Source organism: Panulirus ornatus, chromosome 35, assembly GCF_036320965.1.
Source record: "Panulirus ornatus isolate Po-2019 chromosome 35, ASM3632096v1, whole genome shotgun sequence".
NCBI lineage: Eukaryota > Metazoa > Arthropoda > Malacostraca > Decapoda > Palinuridae > Panulirus > Panulirus ornatus.
The window spans coordinates 10,523,187-10,539,776 of NC_092258.1; the positions used below are offsets into that span (position 1 = coordinate 10,523,187).

Here is a 16,590-nt window from a genome sequence, read left to right on the forward strand (position 1 = left end):
TCCGTGTCCTCGCCCAATTTTGTGTTGCATATGCATTTTCATGGGCAATAGGAGGAGGACCTGGAGGGGAATGTCTGCGCTTGGAGAGGGTTGTCTTGTGTTGCCTCCTGCAGTTGTTCTTGTGTTGTGAGTGGGTTGGCAAGGCGTCCGACTCTCTCACAGGGGTGTTGTGAAGTCCGGAGACACGGGAGTGGGTGGAGGTGGTGTTGTGAGGAAGGACACCTGGGGGGTTGTTGTGAGGACACAGGACACTGGAGGTGTTGTGAGATCCCATGACACAGGGAGGGAAGGGTGGGTGTCGTGAGGACCCAAGACGGGGGTCGTGAGACCCCATTACAACAGGGGGATGGGATGGGGGTGTCGTGAGGACCCAGGGTGTGGCGTGAGGACCCAGGATACAGGGTGTGGCATGGGGACCCAGGATACAGGGTGTGTGTGAGGACTCAGGACACAGGGTGTGGCGTGAGGACCCAGGATACAGGGTGTGTCGTGAGGACCCAGGATACAGGGTGTGGCATGGGGACCCAGGATACAGGGTGTGTGTGAGGACCTAGGATACAGGGTGTGTAGTGAGGACCCATGGTACAGGGTGTGCCCTGAGGACCCAGGATACAGGGTGTGTAGTGAGGACCCATGGTACAGGGTGTGTCGTGAGGACCCAGGATACAGGGTGTGTCCTGAGGACCCAGGACACAGGGTGTGTGTGAGGACCCAGGACACATGGTGTGTCCTGAGGACCCAGGACACAGGGGGTGTCATGAAGACCCAGGATACAGGGTGTGTCGTGAGGACCCAGGATACAGGGTGTGTCGTGGGGACACAGAATACAGGGTGTGTCGTGAGGACCCATGGTACAGGGTGTGTCGTGAGGACCCAGGACCCAGCGGCCGTCGATGTAAACATTACGCGCCGGCCAGGGCTGCTCGCTCGCCCGGCACCTGAACTGGGTGGGACCTCTGTTGATAAACAGTATGTGTCAGGTACACCAGGTGCAGCCTAGAAGAGGTGCCAGGTACACTCTGTCTAGCCTACAACAGGTGCTAAGTATTCTGACGCGTTTCCATACATGGGTGTATTGACGTGAATGTGTGTGTGTGTGTGGGGTGTGTGTGTGTATAGCCAATCACTTTACGGAATGGGAGGGAGTTCGACACTCGTGGGGGCCCCATCCCTCGAACTCTTATCATACGTCTTTAAAAGAATTTTGGATGCTGTCAGCACGTACAGTTTTAACAGTTGGTTTATACCATTCCTCCACATCTCTGACACTACAATAAGAATACTTCTTTTACGTCTGTTCCAACATTTTTCTTGCTTAGTCTCTTCGTTATTACCTCTTGTTGCTCTGTACTAACATCTCTCGAAGAAATGTTCCCTGTACACGTCATATAACTGGTTCAGAGACTTATGTGCTGTGATCAAGTCTCCCCTTACTTTTCTGTTTTCTATGGGAGGCGTATTTATGGCCTCTAGCCTATTACTGTCACTCAGCTTTCTTAACTTAGGAACGAACTTTGTCGCTCTACTCTGGATATATCTTATTAGTTCTTGGTGCTTTTTATTATCTTGACCTCCGGTGACCAGACTTTGGAAACATGATCCACATGGGGTCTTGTATAAGTTCTGAATAGTTTATTAAGCATTTTCTTATTCACTCAAGAAGCAATTCTAGCAATGGCCAGCATATGGCATGTCTCATTTGCTATTCCCCTGATGTGATGATAATCCGACGACATACTAGGTATGCTATAAGCCCCCAAGTCCCCCTCCTCACACACAGATACCTATAGCGTACTTCCTGCTAGATTATATTCATGATGAGGCTCTTTCTTTCCCCCTTGTTCCCCATTTCCATCACTTTACATTGACTTAGGTTGAATTTTCCATGTAGTAATGCTCAGGTTTCCCATGCGTTTTAGTCTGTAGCAGAGTATATTGTCCTCCTTATCATTTTACTCGAGTCTGTGAGTCACCTCGTCCCTCTGACTCGGTGTTTCCTAATTCCCTTGCTCCACGTCTGGTCCCGCTGCTCTGGGTCCTTCACCCTCAACTTAGGCATGATTACCTCACTTCTGCCTTCCTTATCCTTCCATATTCCCTGCTCCCTGAGTGATCTGTGTTTGACTTCCTCACTCAACTAATCTCTTCCAGATGAGCCTTGCTCTATGTGACTTGCCTCCATAGCTGATGTTAACGTCATGGCCCTTTGCAGTGACCATAACCCCCCGAAATTTCACAAGCGCATTTTTTTACTTATTTCATAATCTTTGTCTTAATCCTTCAGCTTTCGTTTTGATCACTTGGTATCGTAATGCCATAACCTCCCTTCGCATTTTCATCACTGAGATTGCAAAGATTTCGTCCCTTATCCCTCTTCTGCCCATCTTTCCAGTGTTTAGAAATTATTCAAACGGACTCATTAGCTTAGGTTCGCCACACCACTTCAACCTCTCTGTCTTCCATCCGTGTTGATATCATGCCTGGCATTTTGATCTACGTGGCTCTTGGAATTCCTCCGTTTTCTCAGCATTGTTTTACAGGGAAGTGTTGATCTAATTCTAGATAGACACAGTAGACCCTTACTGATTACACACACACAGAATCCTACGAAGTTTCACAGCCAGGGTCTTGTGATGGCTCGGATTCAAAAACTAACATTCTTTTCGAGTGAAAATACCAGTTGGGTCAGCTGAAACCAGCTCAGTTTACCAGTTGGTGATATATATATATATATATATATATATATATATATATATATATATATATATATATATATATATATATATATATATATATATATATATATATATATATATATATATAATTCTTTTATTTCTTGATAATACAGTGATGAAGTCCTTACTATTCGAATGTCTTCCAGGAACTCACTTTCTTTACTTCTCCTACTCATTACATGATGTTTTTGTTAAGATTGCGTATACCTAATGGTGTGGCGGTTAGCGTTGCTGACTTGGAATCACGTACGGGCTCGTCCACGATCGAATCTTGGGCTAGGCAGTTGTCCCACAGGCAACCCTAATGTTCATTCTACCCTCGGGGCAACTCAGTAAATGTGTACCTGCTTTGGGCCAGAATGTATGATCGTGTGTATGTGTATGTGTGTGTGTGTGTGTGTGTGTGTGTGGTGTGTGTGTGTGTGTGTGTGTGTGTGTGTGTGTGTGTGTGTGTGTGTGTGTGTGTAACTTTAAAACTGACCAGTGTTGGAGGTGAGATGATGATGACATCACGCCAGGTTGAGATGGAACTTTAATCCAAACAGAACGTCGTAATAGCCTTCATCAGTGGACTAACATGCATGCGAGGATCATCATTCTTCAATGTCGTATGAGCCACTCTCTCTCTCCTGATTAGCCAGGCTACTTACCTCAGTGAGAGGAAGATCTAGGTCCTCCTCGTCTTAGCTACCTCGGTGAGGGGAAGATCTAGGTCCTCCTCGTCCTAGCAACCTTGGTGAGAGGAAGTTCTAGGTCCTCCTCGTCCTAGCAACCTTGGTGAGAGGAAGATCTAGGTCCTCCTCGTCCTAGCAACCTTGGTGAGAGGAAGTTCTAGGTCCTCCTCGTCCTAGCAACCTTGGTGAGGGGAAGATCTAGGTCCTCCTCGTCCTAGCAACCTTGGTGAGAGGAAGTTCTAGGTCCTCCTCGTCCTAGCAACCTTGTTGAGAGGAAGATCTAGGTCCTCCTCGTCCTAGCAACCTTGTTGAGAGGAAGATCTAGGTCCTCCTCGTCCTAGCAACCTTGTTGAGAGGAAGATCTAGGTCCTCCTCGTCTTAGCTACCTTGTTGAGATGAAGATCTAGGTCCTCCTCGTCCTAGCAACCTTGGTGAGAGGAAGTTCTAGGTCCTCCTCGTCCTAGCTACCTTGGTGAAAGGAAGATCTAGGTCCTCCTCGTCCTAGCTACCTCGGTGAGGGGAAGATCTAGGTCCTCCTCGTCTTAGCAACCTTGGTGAGAGGAAGATCTAGGTCCTCCTCCTCTTAGCCGAGCAGTCCTGTAGCCCTCGTCATACAGCTACCCTTGGCCTCGCCTTTATCGTGCGTTCATATATGTTGCTGTATAAGACCTGAGCTTCGTCCCATCTCGGGAGATATGAACTCGCGTCGACTGGCAGGGCCATGGCGTTCGAAGTTCCGTGTGCTTGGACGACCATCCTGTGTTCAGTAAACTGACCAATTTCATCGTCGACCAGTTTCTCCATATATAGCCTCATTACACCCGTTTCGCGGCATTTTGTATACTACTCTATGCTCTTCCTGTTTTTCGTTAATTCACTGACCTTTCCAGACGCCGTTCGTGTCCGTCAGACTCTCATTCGTGAGCTGGGAACCACAACGATAAATGTGTTCGTCTTTTTTTCGATGTTTTTCGTTCTATACTCGGCCAATTTTGTCCCATGATAGTCATTGTCTGGGTTTTAATGCGTATCGGAACACCGCTTAGGTAGGCCAGTCAGAGGTGTGGGGTATCAAATGCACTAGTGATCCTGGGTGAGGGATGGTGTGTCACGTGCACCAGTGCTCCTGGGTGAGGGAGAGCGTGTCACGTACACCAGTGCTCCCAAGTGAGGGAAGGCGTGTCACGTACACCAGAGCTCCCAAGTGAGGGAGAGCGTGTCACGTGCACCAGTGATCCCAAGTGAGGGAGGGCGTGTCACGTACACCAGTGCTCCCAAGTGAGGGTGGGCGTGTCACGTGCACCAGTGCTCCTGGGTGAGGCAGGGAGAGTGTCATGCCCAACACCCAGGGCTGAGTCTCCTTGCCTTACCCTTCACCTCTCCTTTGATTCCTGTCAGAACCGGTGTCATCCATCATGGCTTATCAAAGGTTGTAGGTTGTATCCAACGCCCTGGTGGGTGTCGAGCCAGGCCAGTCGTCAGAGTACCCTGGGGGATAGTTTCCCCCCTCTGTCGTGGGGGCGGCGGTGCAAAGGGTGACATGCCGCGCCGCCTGAGGCTTTAGTCGTACTTCTGGACTAGCACTCGACGGACCGGTCTCAAGCGACGTGATCCACCTTGCTGGCGCAACTCGTCCCGCAGTATAGAACACCTTCTTAGAACGTCCCTCCGGTGTGCAGGGTGCTTGCTGGGGACGTCCTTCGAGTGTACGGAACCTGCTGGGGACGTCCGTCGAGTGTAGGGTATCTACTGATTGGGTAGGGTACTTGCTGGGGACGTCTTTTCAGTGTAGGGTATCGACTAGGGACGTACTTGTAGTGTAAGGTACCTGCTGGGGACGTCCTCTAGAGCAGGGTACCAAAGGGAGACGTCCTTCCGTGTAGAATTCCTGCTGGGGACGTCCTTCAGAGCAGGATACCTCCTGAGGATGTCTCTCCGGTGTAGAGAACCTGCTGGGGACGTCATTCAGTGTAGGGGAGCTCCTGGGGATGTCTCTCCAGTGTAGGGGATCTGCTGGGGACGTCCTTCAGGTGCAGGGTACCTGCTTGGGACATCCTTCCGTGCAGGGGACCCGGGAGCGGCCCTTTGTTCTGGATCCTGTGGCGTAGTGCTCAAGGCCGTCGTGTAAGGCTTCCAGTTGTCTAACAAAGTGACCAATTTACTCCTCAGGAATAAATTACCAGTGGTGGATGACCCCTGTCACGCGGACTGTGTGCCTGGAATAAATTCTTTGTCATTCGTCTAAGTGATCAGTGCATTGAATGGCCATAGCATTTAGCGTCTGAGGAAGAACAGGATGAATACAAACCTGGATTTAGAGGTCGAGTGAGGCCATCACGTCCGCAGTGATGACCTAAGTGTCGAAATTCAAACCTCTGAGACAGGTAAGGCGAGTGGGAAGGTGTGTCTGTGTGTGTGTGTGTGTGTGTGTGAGAGAGAGAGAGAGAGAGAGAGAGAGAGAGAGAGAGAGAGAGAGAGAGAGAGAGAGAGAGAGAGAGAGAGGGAGGGGGTAGCCAGGGGCATGAGGCCGCTCACACACATATGAAACCTCATACACACAGTCACCATGTGAACACCTCATCATGAGGCCTCACACTCACTGTGTCAACACCTCATCATGAGCCCTCACACTCACTGTGTGAACACCTCGCCATGAGGCCTCACACTCACTGTGTGAACACCTCGCTGAGAGGCCTCACCCTCACTGTGTCAACACCTCATCATGAGCCAGCCCCTCACACTCACCCTTCCTCAGCACATTCGTCTGGTATCATTATATAACGACAACAATTTATCTCACGCCTCAACACTGCCAGAGCCAGGCTGGTTCCTGTGATAAATTGTTTACAGTTGTTGCACAGCTGTTCTGTAGCCTAGACCACCACCTGGCCAACAGGTGCACTTGAGATAAAACAGAATACCAGATTTATCATAGCCTTTCGCAGATTAGATAAAAAAGAACGATCCAGGCTTTACCCTAAAGTGAGATAAATGAGTGAATGTATATTATGATACGGAAGATACTTGTGAATATATATATATATATATATATATATATATATATATATATATATATATATATATATATATATATATATATATATATATATATGCTGCGTACCTCGAGGAAAATGAAACACGAGAAGTTCCAAGTGCACTTTCGTGTATTTACATTGTCAGGGGAGATACAAGAATGAGATAGAATGAGTCAGTATATATGTGAACGAATGTGGCCTTTTTTGTCTGTTTTCCAGGCGCTGCCTCGCTGAAGCTGGGGGTAGCGATGCTGTTTCTAGTGGGGCGGGGTGGCGACAGGAATGGATGAAGGCAAACAAATATGAATATGTCACATGTGTATATATGTGTGTGTCTGTGTATGTGTATTCATATGTATGTATGTCTATGCATGTGTATTCGTATGTATGTATTTGTGCATATGTTGATATGTATATGTATGTATATGTGCTTATATGGGCATTTATGTATATATATGTGCATATGATTGGATGGGCCATTCTTCGTCTGTTTCCTGGCGCTATCTCGCTGACGCGGGAAACAGCAATTAAATATAATGATGATAATCATATATATATATATATATATATATATATATACATAAGAGAGGGGGGAGCTAAGACGCCGTTGGTACACAAGTGTTGATGGACTGCGGTTTTCGGGTCTGGCATTGTGTCTCATAGAATTTATCATTTACTGATCACCTCGAGAAAGAAATAGAAAAAGGATATCGTTTACAAATTTTGCCTACGACAAAGTTATCCGGTTTATAAAAAGCCTTCGTCAATATTCGTGTTACAATTTTTTGTGTGTTTAATGAGAGAAGATTCATTGATACCTCTCTTAAACAAGGAGTTACATGTTATAACTGAATTACACTCTTCCAGTCAGTACAATAATCATGATTTCTATCATGATTGAACAAAACATTTGAATCCTGCCCTATTCTTATACAGTATTTACGATGCTTAGGTCTGACATGGAGATCCTTACTAGTCTGCCCAATACAGGACGTATTACAGCTTTTACAAGGTATTCTATAAACACAAACCGCAGGATCTTCTGGCAAGTTTTTCATCAAGGTATCTTTCATAGTATCGCTACTGCTGAAGGGTAAATTCGCCTATTCAGAGCTTTTATTGTGATTACATTCCTCCTCCCTTAGTCTATAAGGGATTATGGCCACCCCTTAGTCCATAAGGGATTATAGCCACCCCTTAATCTGTAAGGGGATATAGTCATCCTCTAGTACGTAAGGGATTATAGCAACCCCATAATCCATAAGGGAATACAGCCACGCCTTAGTCCATAAGGGATTATAGCCACCCCTTAATCTGTAAAGGGATATAGTCATCCTCTCGTACATAAGGGATTATAGCAACCCCATAGTCCATAAGGGAATATAGCCACTCTTTAGTCCATAAGGGGATTATAGCCACCCTATAGCCCATAAGGGAATTATAGCCACCCTATAGCCCATAAGACTATCTTCACTAAGACCTAAAGGATATTAATGAAGTTTGTGAGATTACTCTTATCCTTGAGCCTTACGAGGCCGAGTCGCTCTTCCTAACGTGTGGACACATAATGTGTCGCTGAGGACACCTCTCTAGTTCACGTTCCCTGTCAGCCCTTGATTTCAGACGCCTGAACACTTTACAGTGACGAAGATGATGATCACCGAGACTACTGGTCATGTGAGGGTGGTTCTGAACCAGGACTTTTTTGTCGAGGTGAACCGGGCTCCTCTCGAGGTGGACCAGGCTTCGCTTCCTCAACGTTCTTTGCCCTTGGGCATGGTGTACCCCTCAGTGGACTATCGTGAGATTCGGCTCGTTTCATTAACTTCCCTGGCTGGATCTGTGGCTCTGGTCGATCAAGATAGGTTTCGCCCAAAGTTAGTGCGCTAGCCCAGCCCAGGGTACATCTGAGCCAAGTTTCGAAGCTACTTAACGAACTCAAAGTCTCAGCAACGAAGCCTGCCATGTCTCGTTGGCTTCTAATCAAGCTGGCGGCGTGGACTCATGCGTTCGATCCTCACTTGAAAGTCTTTGGCGGAGGCACACCAGGTAACTATGAGTTGAAATCTAACTCATTATCTCTGCACAATCAGTCTAAAGTTTGATAAGGACTTGTGATTCGCTCCGCCAAGCCTGTTGACCAGGTTATTAAGCTTTCTGTCCCTGGTGTGAGTAACGAAGTTGACTGGGATATCAACGTAGGTCATTAACCTTTCTATCCATGGTGTGATTAACGAAGGTGACTGGGATATCAACGTAGATCATTAACCTTTCTATCCCTGGTGTGATTAACGAAGGTGACTGGGATATTAACGTAAATCATTAACTTTTCTATCCATGGTGTGAGTAACGACAATGACTGGGATATTAACATAGGTCATTAACCTTTCTACCCATGGTGTGAGTAACGAAGGTGACTGGGATATTAACGAAGGACATTAACCTTTCTATCCCTAGGGTGAGTAATGACAATGACTGGGATATTAACGATCCCCAGAGACTCCCTAAAAAGCAGGAATCATTGACAAATTTTGGTCATCACTAGTAGAGAAGTCATTAGCCTGTTCTTCAACAACCTCCAGTGCTACCAGAGACAAATATTGGGTGTGGTTCCACTCAAAAATTGTCCGTGTGTTTCCAAACCTCTTTGTACGTAAACCATCTTCTCTTTGACCTTGCTTTCTAACGCTGCCCTGTGGGTGAAATGAGTACACTACCTTCATCAAGCTTTCGTATGAACGTATAGCGAAGGACCTTCGTCCTCTCTGTATAGCACAGAGTATAGAAATCATACGAGCAGGGGTCGCAGTGCGTTGTGAGGTCATCGCTACAAAATTACGTCTAAGGTTAGTTCACAGGAACGATTTTCATGTCGTCTGGGTCCATGGTATGCTCCAAGGCACGCTAATTGTTTCCCCTTAGTGGTCCACTGGGAAATAAATGATTCAGTGCCAGTGGGGAAGAAGAAGAAGAGAAAAAAAAAAGGGGGGGGGTCGCAAAGCACTTAAGATTGAAAGTTGGGGGACAAAAATCGTACGCATAACCAGAAGTTAGAGTAGGAAGTGGATGGGGGTGTTCATCACACACCATGAACCGCCGTCGGGTGAGATGCCTTTCACCATACGTTCCCCGCTGCCCCTTCTGGACGCCATGACACAAAGGAAAGAAAATCAAGCGGGTTTTCGTAAAGGAAATGAACTCGTAAAATGAACTTCGCCGTTCGTTGTCACACACACACACACACACACACACACACACACACACACACACACACACACACACACACACACACACACACACTTAACAAACTCGAGGTAAATATGATCGTGGAGACTTCATGGATCTAGAGAATTCTTGTGGAAACAGAGACTGGGAAAGAGTGTACTGTAGCTGTAAAATAGATTCCTGTTATGGAGGAAGGTGGTTTTGTGAACATTTACAACGAAGTTGGAAATGTGGGTACCTTCAGCTTCAGATACTGTCGAAGGCTGGGGTGGAAAAAGAGGGAAAAGTAGATATCAGAGAGGAAAAGAGTTCAAGGGTGTGTAGATCAAGATATAAAAGACTGCACTGTATATAACCCATCATTCTGAAAGGGATGAGGGAGTAGGGGAATAAGTATAGGCAAGAGGAGAATGAAGAACGAGAGAATCTTTGAAGAGAAGACTGGGGACGAGGAAAGAGAGAGTCACTAATTTTTCAATATAGATTCAACAGGAGTTGATCGTCATAGGGAATCTAATCAAGATAAGGGGATCAGAGGGAACAAAGGATGATGTGAATATATGCGAGGAGATGGGTAACAGGTTCGAAGGAGTTTTCTCAGTGGAAGACACCAACATCTACGCATCCCGCCCACCACCAGTGCAAATAGGTGACTACAAATACGTAGGAGGTGGCACAGATGTCCGGTGGCCTCAAGCAGTAGCTGCTGGTGTTAGGTGGCCCCGGGCAACATGTGCTGGTGTAGTGTGGCCCCGGGCAACATATGCTGGTATTGTGTGGCCCCGGGCACATATACTGGTGCTGTGTGGCCTCAGGCAACATATGCTGGTGCTGTGGCCCCGGGCACATATACTGGTGTTGTGTGGCCCCGGTCAACATATGCTGGTGCTGTGTTGCTCCGGACATCATATGCTGGTGTTAGGTGGCCTCAGGCAACACATGCTGGTGTTGAGCGGCTCAAGGCTACAGCTGCTGGTGTTAGGCGGTCCTAGGCTACAGCTGCTGGTGTTGGACGGTCCTAGGCTGCAGCTGCTGGTGTTGGGCGGTCCAAGGCTACAGCTCCTGGCGTTGAGCGGTCCTAGGCTACAGCTGATGGTGTTGGGTGGTCCTAGGCTACAGCTGCTGGCGTTGGGCGGTCCTAGGCTACAGCTGCTGGTGTTGGGCGGTCCTGGGCTGCAGCTGCTGGTGTTGGGCGGTCCAAGGCTACAGCTGCTGGTGTTAGGTTGTCGTAGGCTACAGCTGCTGGTGTTGGGTGGCCCCGGGCAACAGATGTAAAGGCACCAGTGACAAGCAGGAAGGCGACACAGATCCGCCAGTACGGGGCAGCAGCTGGGACAGACGGCGCCAGTCGCTGCTGCTGCCGCTCCCCCAACCCCCTGGAGCCTCGTCTGGAATGTTGGTGTCGAGAAGACTCTCACTGCACCAGTGTAGTGCTGCTCTCACTGCACCAGTGTAGTGCTGCTCTCACTGCACCAGTGTAGTGCTGCTCTCACTGTACCAGTATAGTGCTGCTCTCACTGTACCAGTATAGTGCTGCTCTCACTGCACCAGTGTAGTGCTGCTCTCACTGCACCAGTGTAGTGCTGCTCTCACTGTGCCAGTGTAGTGCTGCTCTCACTGTACCAGTGTAGTGCTGCTCTCACTGCACCAGTGTAGTGCTGCTCTCACTGCACCAGTGTAGTGCTGCTCTCACTGCACCAGTGTAGTGCTGCTCTCACTGCACCAGTGTAGTGCTGTTCTCACTGTACCAGTGTAGTGCTGCTCTCACTGTACCAGTGTAGTGCTGCTCTCTCTGTACCAGTGTAGTGCTGCTCTCACTGCACCAGTGTAGTGCTGCTCTCACTGTACCAGTGTAGTGCTGCTCTCACTGCACCAGTGTAGTGCTGCTCTCACTGCATCAGTGTAGTGCTGCTCTCACTGCACCAGTGCAGTGCTGCTCTCACTGCACCAGTGTAGTGCTGCTCTCACTGTACCAGTGTAGTGCTGCTCTCACTGTACCAGTGTAGTGCTGCTCTCACTGTACCAGTGTAGTGCTGCTCTCACTGTACCAGTTTAGTGCTGCTCTCACTGTACCAGTGTAGTGCTGCTCTCACTGCACCAGTGTAGTGCTGCTCTCACTGCACCAGTGTAGTGCTGCTCTCACTGCACCAGTGTAGTGCTGCTCTCACTGCACCAGTGTAGTGCTGCTCTCACTGTACCAGTTTAGTGCTGCTCTCACTGCACCAGTGTAGTGCTGCTCTCACAGTGACAGTCAAAATTTCGGGACTCCTTCGATATTTGAAGTACTCACAAATTCAGTCTTAAGTGGACGTGGCTTACTTCCCTTCCCATGCAGCCCAATTTACCTTGATTTCTGCGTCTCTCTCTCTCTCTTCTCTCTCTCTCTCTCTCTCTCTCTCTCTCTCTCTCCTCTCTCTCTCTCTCTCTCTCTCTCTCTCTCTCTTCTCTCTCTCTCTCTCTCTCTCTCTCTCTCTCTCTCTCTCTCTCTCTCTCTCTCTCTCTCTCTCTCTCTCTCTCTCTCTCTCTCTCTCTCTCTCTCTCTCTCTCTCTCTCTCTCTCTCTCTCTCTCTCTCTCTCTCTCTCTCTCTCTCTCTCTCTCTCTCTCTCTCTCTCTCTCTCTCTCTCTCTCTCTCTCTCTCTCTCTCTCTCTCTCTCTCTCTCTCTCTCTCTCTCTCTCTCTCTCTCTCTCTCTCTCTCTCTCTCTCTCTCTCTCTCTCTCTCTCTCTCTCTCTCTCTCTCTCTCTCTCTCTCTCTCTCTCTCTCTCTCTCTCTCTCTCTCTCTCTCTCTCTCTCTCTCTCTCTCTCTCTCTCTCTCTCTCTCTCTCTCTCTCTCTCTCTCTCTCTCTCTCTCTCTCTCTCTCTCTCTCTCTCTCTCTCTCTCTCTCTCTCTCTCTCTCTCTCTCTCTCTCTCTCTCTCTCTCTCTCTCTCTCTCTCTCTCTCTCTCTCTCTCTCTCTCTCTCTCTCTCTCTCTCTCTCTCTCTCTCTCTCTCTCTCTCTCTCTCTCTCTCTCTCTCTCTCTCTCTCTCTCTCTCTCTCTCTCTCTCTCTCTCTCTCTCTCTCTCTCTCTCTCTCTCTCTCTCTCTCTCTCTCTCTCTCTCTCTCTCTCTCTCTCTCTCTCTCTCTCTCTCTCTCGACCACCATCTCTCCCACCTCAGGCATCATGCATTTCATTATACACCAATTTGCATTTTGTGGCGTCTGGACTTTTTCGGTCTGTTCTCATCCACTTCCCCCCGACCTCTTCCCTCTCCTTCACCAGTTCCCCACGACACACTGAGGCCTCCTCTCTCGTTCCCATGGAATAGATAATCTTGAAATCGAACGTTCGTATGGAGAACGAGTTACATGCCATAATGGGTGCTGGTCTACAGTTCTTCATGAACACCTTCGAGACCCACACCAAGAGTTGGGCTTCGAGTAGACCTCCTGTAGGAGTTATCCACTGGCCGTGGTTGGGGCTTCCTGACACCTTAGCTTGGTCTAGTAACCTGTGTTAGGCGAGTGCTAAGCGAGTGCCAGGCGAGTCTCAGGCAAGTGCTAAGCGAGTGTTAGGCGATTGCTAAGCGAGTGCCAGGGGAGTCTCAGGCAAGTACTGAGCGAGTGTGGGACGAGTGCTAAGCGAGTGCCAGACGAGAGCCAGGAGAGTGCCAAGTGATTGCTAGGAGAGTGGCAGACGAGAGCCAGGCGAAGGCTAGGCTCCTCACACGGGATTTAAGACCCCAAATGATCATCACTTCCAAGCCTGATGTTACCCTCCACGATCCCAGGCTGGGAGGGGCGCGAGGGGCGCCATCTGACATTTGTGCCACGGCAAGTGATTCACTGCCTTCGTGTGGCACTCTAGCTATGTGGCACCCTTGTTCTATGACACCTGTGCCAAGTGGCACCCCTTACTATGCAGCAAACTAGCTCTGTGGCACCCTCGCTCTGTAACACCCTCGCTATGTGGCACCCTCGCTCTGTAGCACCCTCGCTATGTGGCACCCTCGCTCTGTAGCACCCTCGCTATGTGGCACCCTCGCTCTGTAGCACCCTCGCTATGTGGCACCCTCGCTCTGTAGCACCCTCGCTATGTGGCACCCTCGCTCTGTAGCACCCTCGCTATGTGGCACCCTCGCTGCTCAACAGGTGACAGCGTCAACGAGAGAGGAGGAGGAGGCCAGGCCTGGGCCACAGCTCCTGCACTGCCTGAGTCACTCAGCGGTTAATAGATCTTGATGACTCCGTAGCAACCCTTCCGCAGGGGACGGGTGGGGTTATGTCCCGTCCCTCTGGGACGCGTGTGTCCCCCATCTGTGCCCTGCCTCACACACACACATACACACACACACACATACACACACACACACGTGTGCACCAAGACCAGTTCCGGCCAAGGATAGGGTTACCAGCGGACGTACCACTCACTGTACAGCGCCTTGACTTGGTTAGCGTCTCGCCCCACATACACACACACACACAATTCGACAGTCATGCCCCTCACCCTCTCTCTCCTCTCTCTCTCTCTGTCTCCCTCTCTGTCTCCCTCTCTGTCTCCCTCTCTCTCTCCCTCTCTCTCTCTCTCTCTCTCTCTCTCTCTCTCTCTCTCTCTCTCTCTCTCTCTCTCTCTCTCTCTCTCTCTCTCTCTCTCTCTCTCTCTCTCTCTCTCTCTCTCTCTCTCTCTCTCTCTCTCTCTCTCTCTCTCTCTCTCTCTCTCTCTCTCTCTCTCTCTCTCTCTCTCTCTCTCTCTCTCTCTCTCTCTCTCTCTCTCTCTCTCTCTCTCTCTCTCTCTCTCTCTCTCTCTCTCTCTCTCTCTCTCTCTCTCTCTCTCTCTCTCTCTCTCTCTCTCTCTCTCTCTCTCTCTCTCTCTCTCTCTCTCTCTCTCTCTCTCTCTCTCTCTCTCTCTCTCTCTCTCTCTCTCTCTCTCTCTCTCTCTCTCTCTCTCTCTCTCTCTCTCTCTCTCTCTCTCTCTCTCTCTCTCTCTCTCAAATCTTGATCAATATAGATCCGAGGTTGGTATGGTTTTGTTCGGACCTTAATGAACAAATTTGGATTGCAAATCTAACTGGGAAAAATATTTGTGGTTGTGGAACCCACGACAGAAAGGGGAAGGGCTATTGACGTCATGTGTGCCTGTAGTATTATGTGTGTGTGTGTGTGTGTGTGTGTGTGTGTGCAATAATAATGTCATTATTATTATCATTATTGTTATTATTATCATTATTATCATTATTATTGTTATTATTATTATTATTATTATTATTATTATTATTATTATTATTATTATTATTATTATCATTATTATCATTATTGTTATTATTATTATTATTGTTATTATTATTATTATTATTATTATTATTATTATTATTATTATTATTATTATTATTATCATAAACTATCTATTGGATCGACTAAAGCCTCTGCAGCCAAAGGCTAAAGATATACAGATAAAAATCCATACATCACAACAGTAGGGTTGTAAAGAGGGTCGTTAAACATACGATCTTCACACTTATAGTAAAGTGAAGGCAATTTACCGTTTACTGATACCTGGTAAGGCTCACAGTGTGTAGGATGGAGTTGCTGTTAACAGTGGCCAGTGAGAGCTCGTAGGGTCTCAACGCGGCTGTGGTGCATAACTGCAACTCGGGGAAGAAGGATCTCAAGCGGTATAGGAGGTGGCGTTAGCGAGGATGGCGTGCAAGTGGTCTTCACGAAGTTGGTTGGAGATTGGAAGACCAGTGGGTTGAGTGCCTCCTCATACATCAAGTCTGAGGGATCGAGGATGATTTTTGCATGCCATTTTCTGTACCTTTCCTCGTGGTTGCCTGGTTTCGTAGTGGACGTGGGAGCCACAGACGAACCTGGGTAGAACGAAGCCTGTGTCGATGTTCCTAAAGCCAGGTGAGGGCACCATAACAGATAATGGAATCTCCCAGCAGCAAAATAACACGAGAATATCTTGTGTCACTGTTCAAGCACCGTGTCTTTGGACTCAGCCTCTGGCCGGGTCTGAGGGTACATGACTTCGACGGACGAGGCTACACTGCAACACAGTTATGATCTACAGGAATGTTGTTATCGAGAGTGTAGAGTGGTTGGCATTATGGCATATGTCTCTAGCTCGGCTATATGATCACAGCCCCACACACTCTGTCTTAAGACCCAGTTGAATATCGACTGAGATACACTCAGCCATCTTACACCAAAAGGGCATTCGTTTAAGACTAAGACTAAATATGCACTCAGTAGAACTTGGTCTTGAGACACATTGAGTCAGGCAACGCCAGACACACGCATTAGGCTTTACCGTAAGACCCATATAGAAGATATCGAACCAAGGTACGCCAAACGTCAGAATGGTTGGACGTAGCAAGTGGAGTGCTCCAAGGATCATTCCTGGGACCACGTCTTTTTTTCTTTCTTTCTTTGATTACGTAAATGACACTAAAAATGGGGCATACTGGAAGATATTGAAACCCCAGTGACCCCCAGGTAAACATTTGATGGCCTTGAGGGTAAAATACGCACTTGTGCTCTTGAGTGCGAAACACACTCTTGGAACGCACTTAGCAGGCCTTCGAACGCACTCATTCATCCTGGGTCTTGGTTGGATTCCATAAACTTTGACTCGCCGGGCGTGGAAGTGAAACACACCAAGAGGCCCGCAAGACAAGTGTTTCTCCAGACTAAGTGTAAATAATTCATTGGGGGGGGCTGCAAGGAAGGGGCCTTCTCCGACCCCGGAGATTGCTGGTGAAGTATTGACCTGGTGTCTCCCTCTGGCCACAAACTGAGGAAATACAGAAATGTTGTTGTCCTTACGGTTGGTGACCACAGGGGAAGGGTTGGTGACCTCGGGGGAAGGGCTGGTGACCACGGGGAAGGGCTGGTGACCACTGGGGAAAGGGACACTCTCCACACTGGCACCTGAGGTGTTG

General features: G+C 48.3%; 1 protein-coding gene across 7 annotated transcripts in view; it reads left to right on the forward strand.

Moving 5' to 3' along the window:
• Window positions 1–16,590, forward strand: part of Schip1 (Schwannomin interacting protein 1) — a 212,429-nt gene that overhangs the window by 93,181 nt on the left and 102,658 nt on the right. For 2 of the 7 annotated variants that reach the window (XM_071683019.1, XM_071683021.1), the window contains exon 1: window positions 5,503–5,793. The exons of the other annotated variants lie outside the window; for them this stretch is intronic. The gene's annotated coding sequence lies outside the window, so the exon portion shown is untranslated. Of the gene's footprint in view, window positions 1–5,502; window positions 5,794–16,590 lie in introns of those variants that run through there. 7 annotated transcript variants of the gene reach the window in all.